The sequence below is a fragment of the Lotus japonicus genome, chromosome 2 (genome assembly GCF_012489685.1).
Source record: "Lotus japonicus ecotype B-129 chromosome 2, LjGifu_v1.2".
Taxonomy (NCBI): domain Eukaryota; kingdom Viridiplantae; phylum Streptophyta; class Magnoliopsida; order Fabales; family Fabaceae; genus Lotus; species Lotus japonicus.
In genome coordinates, this window is record NC_080042.1 from 49,170,031 (window position 1) to 49,176,525 (window position 6,495).

The 6,495-nt window shown below is 40.7% G+C and overlaps 1 long non-coding RNA gene across 1 annotated transcript; it reads right to left on the bottom strand.

Annotated features, from left to right (window-relative positions):
• Nucleotides 1-919: 919 nt before the first annotated feature.
• Nucleotides 920-3,127, bottom strand: LOC130735437 (uncharacterized). Its single transcript, XR_009018451.1, has 2 exons — nt 2,726-3,127; nt 920-1,210 (listed from the first exon to the last, which is right to left on the bottom strand). It is a non-coding gene; the product is annotated as an uncharacterized LOC130735437 (long non-coding RNA).
• Nucleotides 3,128-6,495: the final 3,368 nt, after the last annotated feature.

Genomic DNA, 6,495 nt, shown 5'->3' on the forward strand with positions numbered 1-6,495 from the left:
TTGCCAATTCCATCAATTCCGCTGGTGCCATCCGATACGGCGCCATCGATATCGGTCCCGTGCCGGGCATGATGTCAATGGAGAACTCCGTCTCCCTTACTGGTGGCAATCCGGGCACATCCTCCGGAAAAACATCCACATAGTCTTGCACTATCGAGATGTTCCGTACATCACTATCGTTTCTTGCTTCCGCCACGCTAGAGTTCACGAACGCCGGTGAACCCTTCTCCAGGTTGTACGAATTTAAGTAATCCGTAACGCCGAGATCTGGGAATACCACCGCCTAGTTAGCACAATCTAAGAGCACGTGATATTGCGCTAACCACTCCATTCCCAAGATCACATCCAGCTCTTTAAGCCCTAAACATATAAGGTTTGCAAGGAACTTCCGATCCTCGTAAACCAACGGACATTTTAAGCATGCCGTGCGAGTAACTAAGCGATCGGCAGCAGGGGTTGTCACCACCATATCGAAAAGTAACTCTGAGGTTAGCAACCCTATTTTCTTCGCACACTCATCAGATATAAACGAGTGCGTAGCACCCGAATCAAATAACACCATTAAAGACTCAAGTATCAGGGCAATGATACTAATTTCAGACAATCTCACAGTCAAGCAAACATCTTAGCACACAAGTCTACCCAATCTCACCGCGAAGCTTTGAAAACATCTTTATCAAAAACAAAAACATCAACGAGTTCGGAAACTCGTAAGCCCAAAACCCTTAGTGCTCTGGTTTCTCAACCGGAGCTCTGATACCACAATGTAACGCCCCGATTTCTCGAGTGTTACTCAGTAACTAATTAACCCATTTTCGTAAAGAGTTTTCGTCGATTCACTTATTAATCTTCAATTAATGACAAACCTCTCATTTTACGAAAACTCTTGAAACATAACCTTTCCAAAAACACGCGGAAGTAACCAACATCGTAAAACCTTTTAAATAACCAACTGTAAAGAGTACGAATCAAAGGCCTGAATGAAAATAAAGATTACATCAAAACTTGTTCATTCGAATTTAAGCAATAATATTGTTCGATACCAACACTTCGGAAACTCTCAACCCCAACAGAAAACAAAAGACTCTCAACCAAAACCCTATTCCTTAGCCTCTTCCTCTTCCTCAGAAGTGTAGTCGTCCTCCGGTATTGGCACGTCACGTAGCATCAACTCCCAAGAATGAGTCATCGCCATTATCTTCACGACCATCTACCCCCCCCCCCAAATAAACACATAGCAAACAAGCAGGGTCAGGTCCAACAAAAAGAATGATAATGACAAAATCAACAACAACATATATAATATAAGTACATTATATGTCTTTTATGGGAAAGAGTCAGTTACTAACGGAATCTCACTTCACACAACCACCTTTCACCTTGGATCCAACACCATTCGTCCAGCAGACGAACAACACCATGAGCAAAGCTCACAACATCATGGCGTTCCTTGGAACGACCACAGCACACCATGGGTCAGACACCCACAAGTCATAACATCACGGTTCAAACCGCATTCACCCTCGCGTGCAAGTTATCCGTTTTGTCTCTAACGGAACCATTGTTCTCATGGTCCATAGTCCTAACCAGACCTATGTCCAAATTATTCACATTTACTTGCAAGCGAGTTATAAATTCATTCTCTTGGTGTTTAAGGCTCTAATGTCAATCCTAGAGTCTTATGAGTTAATATCGTATCAGATTACAACGTCAAGAAATAACAGTCACACTAGGAGGAATTACAGCTGGGTGAGCGACCTCCTAAACAAGTCACAACTAAACTTCATGCAAAGCATAGAAATAATCAGGGCCTCCCAAATTCACAAATTATTTACAAATTCCAGAGGCTCAGTTTACAGATATCATCATATAAAAATCTCACAAAGGTCCCTAATCACATGTTACTAACATTTCCAACAATTTCTCAAATTTAGTGTTTTTGGACAACAGGTGCAGCGTGTACTAAAACTGGTCTACAGACCGCAATACTTAGCCACAAAATTCACATGATACATGACTGGAAAGATAATTCGAAACTCTACACTTTTATAGTTTATCACTTTTCCATTTGAGATCCAGAATTAGGTGATATTTGGCCTTAAAGCTTGCTGTCCGGTACAGGAAGAACAGCAGGTGCAACAGTCACTAAGATCGACCTCCAGACCTCATTACTAGACCAAAAATTATGTTCTTTATATGCATAGAAAGCAAATTCGAAAATCTACAATTTTCCAGTTTATCCCTTTTTCATTTGAGACCCCGAATTAGGTGTAATTAAGCTCCAAAACTCGCTGTCCAGTACAGGAAACTGGCAGAGATACTTTTGCCTTCAAATTAATTTTTCAACCATTCAAGTCCCAGAGTTTTAAACCATATTCCAGCAGCAAGAACCACATATCATATATCATATATCATGCTTAAATTTCCAGAACCAAGATAACCATCAATTCTAGCACAAAAGGCAGATCTAAGCATATAAATCTTCAATCATTTTAATCAAGCAAAGTCATAGAAGAAACGGTAGTTGTAGTGATGATTAATGGAGAATCATGGCATCAACATTTCATCTCAAATCAGAAGCAAAAATCAAGATCTCAAGGCAAAAAAAACAGCAAGCATCATGAACACAAAACTCTTGCAAAAGCAATCATGTTCATGACTTTTCTCATAGTAAAACATGGCAAATACCCTAGGCAATCTACCCAATCCTAGGACCAGCCCTTACCTTGGGTTTTTGGTCTGAAAAGAAGAAGAGAATGAAGTTTGGAAGAACAATCTCTTGCTGTCCAAGTCTCCTTCACCTTCCTTCTCCTTCGCGAAACCCTCTCTATTCGCGCTCTCTCCCTTGCTCGCGCGCGTGACCGGCGACAATGGTGGTGGCTTGGGCGGCGGCTCCCTTCTCTTCTCTCACACGTTCTCTCTTTGTTTTTCACGTGAAGGTGCTGTAGTGTATCTCTGTTTTCTGATTGTGGAAGAATAGGGTTTCCCCCCTTGGCTAAAATCCCATGCAACCCACAAGTGGGCTAGGGTTTTGTTTTCCACAAGCCCGACCCAAGTCCAACCTTAACCCACCAGTCTAATTACCTAATCAGACCTGAAACTTACTAAAACCTAAGCCCTCAAAGGTAAATTCATAATTAAATTCGGACTTAGAAGAAAAACAATGTAATAATCCCGCTGGCACTGTACAGCCGGAACTACGTTCACTAAAACGGGGATATCTGGAGCTACAGATATCGAATCGACACGAAACCACTTGGAGAATTTTCTAGACTTGAAGGGCTACAACTCTCATGAAGGACGTTTTCCCAAATGAAGTCGTTAAGACCCTCTAAAAATTCACACAATTTGACAGTTCTAATCTGCCAGTTATCAAACATAGCCAAAAACTTCAATTTTATTCAAACTTCCATAAAATTGTTCCAAATTGAACTTAGGGCCTTACAATCAATATGCTTGGTTCTGCTATGTTGTATGAGATTCTTGGAAATATTTATTGCACTAGGATTGTCGCAGTACAATGTCATGACATCCTGTTCAACATCATACTCCTTCAACATTTGCTTCATCCACATAAGTTGAGTACAACTACTTCCTGCTGCAATATACTCTGCTTCAGCTGTAGACAATGAGACACAATTCTGCTTCTTGCTAAACCATGAAATCAGATTATTTCCTAAGAAGAAACATCCACCAGATGTGCTCTTTCTATCATCTGCACTACCTACCCAATCTGCATCACAGTATCCAACTAAAGAGGAATTTGTATCATGAGAGTAAAGAATCCCATAGCACTTGTGCCATTGATGTGCTTGATAATTCTCTTGACTTGTAGCAGATGACTAGCCTTAGGAGCTGCTTGATATATTGCACATACACCAACATCAAAGGTGATGTCTGTAAGATCAAGTTTTGATCTAGTAGTACAACTCTATGTTTTGATGATTACAAGTTAACCTTTTGATATGAACAATTGTGGTACTCTAACGTGTTTTTCTGAGTGTGCTATTTACAGGCTCTGACCTCAACTCAATCTCACACAAATCAGAAGCACTGTGTATAAAGAGCGACCCAAGAAACGCTTTCGCATTCACCATGTTCAGTATGAACAGTGGAAAAGCTTCAGAAGTTCTGAAGTTATACAAACTCTGATGTGGACTCAGTCACTAGAAGTTCTGAAGATCTAGAAAGTCTGATAACCAAGAAACACTGAAGGCTCAGATATTCTGATGGTGTAGAAGACTCTGAAGATCCAGAAGCTGATTAGTGAAATTCTGATGTCCAGAAGCAAGATACTCTGAAGACCATGTACTTCCCTCTGAGTTCAGAATCAGAAGAAACAATGGTCAGAGGATCTGAGCTTTCCCTCTGACTCTGATCAACCGGCTTCACAAGTTCCAACATGAAGCTTTCTCCTGATCAGAAGTCTCCTAGGTTTAAAGGTCAAGTCGCTGTCCAAGTAAAAAAGCAACTGTACATTCCTGACGACCTACCTAACAGTCTCAGACATAGCAGAAGCTGGATTTTCCAGAACTGCCCTCCAACGGTAGCATTTCCCATGCAACGCTCAACCCTAATCCTTGGAGTATATAAAGAGGCTGAAGACTGAAAGAAGCGGTGAGAAGCATTCACATACGCGCAAGACAAATTCAAATTCTTCTAAGCTTTCTTTCATCTGAAATTCATTGAGTTTACTATTAGCTTTTTAGAAGCAAATCTCTTGTAAACATTTCTTTGATAAACAGTTTGTTTAGTTCCTTTAGGAGATCAAGGTTGATCGGATCCTAGAGAAGACTAAGAGAGTGAATCTTAGTGTGAGCTAAGTCAGTGTAATTGTTAGTCACTTGTAGGTTTCAAGTGCAGTTGTAACTCTTACCTGATTAGTGGATTGCCTTCAATCTAAGAAGGAAGAAATCACCTTAACGGGTGGACTGGAGTAGCTTGAGTGATTTATCAAGTGAACCAGGATAAAATCCTTGTGTGCTTTTCTATCTCTTATCTTTAGCATTTAAGTTCTCGAAAGATTTGTCAAAATCTTTAAGGTGGAAGCTTTATCTTGAAAACGTTATTCAAACCCCCCCTTTCTACCGTTTTTCATACCTTCAATTGGTATCAGAGCGCAAGTTCTGATTACCACACCTAACAGTGTTCAGTGATCCGGGCCGGTGTGAAAAACAATGGCTGCCACCACCAGTGAAACTCAAAGAGATGGTTACAATGCAAAACCTCCTATGTTCGACGGTCAAAGGTTCGAATATTGGAAAGATAGACTGGAAAGTTTCTTTCTGGGTTTCGATGCAGATCTCTAGGATATTATTGTGGATGGCTACGAGCGTCCAGTTGATTCAGATGGCAAGAAGATCCCAAGGTCAGAGATGACTGCAGATCAAAAGAAGCTGTACTCACAACATCACAAAGCAAGAGCAATTCTTCTAAGTGCTATTTCCTATGAAGAGTACCAGAAGATTACAGATCGTGAGTTTGCGAAAGGCATTTTCGAATCTCTGAAGATGTCTCATGAAGGAAACAAGAAAGTCAAAGAATCAAATGCATTGTCTTTGATCCAAAAGTATGAATCCTTCATCATGGAGCCAAATGAGTCCATTGAAGAAATGTTCTCCAGATTTCAGTTGCTTGTAGCTGGCATACGACCTCTCAACAAGAGCTACACAACAAAAGATCATGTCATAAGGGTCATCAGGTGTCTTCCTGAAAGTTGGATGCCTTTAGTGACTTCAATAGAGCTCACGAGAGATGTTGAGAATATGAGTTTAGAAGAACTCATCAGCATTTTGAAATGCCATGAGCTGAAGCGCTCAGAGATGCAAGATCTGAGAAAAAAGTCCATAGCCTTGAAATCTAAATCTGAAAAGGCTAAGGCTGAGAAGTCAAAAGCTCTTCAAGCTGAAGAAGAGGAATCTGAAGAAGCATCAGAAGATTCTGATGAAGATGAGCTGACTCTGATCTCCAAGAGACTCAATCGCATCGGGAAGCACAGGCAGAGCAAATACAAAGGCTCTGGAAAGGCAAAAGGAAAGTCTGAATCCTCAGGTCAGAAGAAGTCCTCACTTAAGGAAGTCACATGCTTTGAGTGCAAAGAATCAGGGCACTACAAAAGTGACTGTCCAAAGTTGAAGAAGGACGAGAAGCCAAAGAAGCACTTCAAGACAAAGAAGAGTCTGATGGTGACATTTGATGAATCAGAGTCAGAGGATGTTGACTCTGATGGTGAAGTCCAAGGACTCATGGCTATTGTCAAAGACAAGGAAGCAGAGTCAAAGGGAGCTGTTGACTCTGACTCAGAATCAGAAGGAGATCCTAACTCAGACGATGAAAATGAGGTATTCGCTTCTTTCTCTACCTCTGAACTGAAACATGCATTGTCTGATATCATGGATAAGTATAACTCCTTATTGTCTAAGCATAAGAAGCTGAAAAAGGACTTATCTGCTGTTTCCAAGACTCCTTCTGAACATGAGAAAATTATTTCTGATT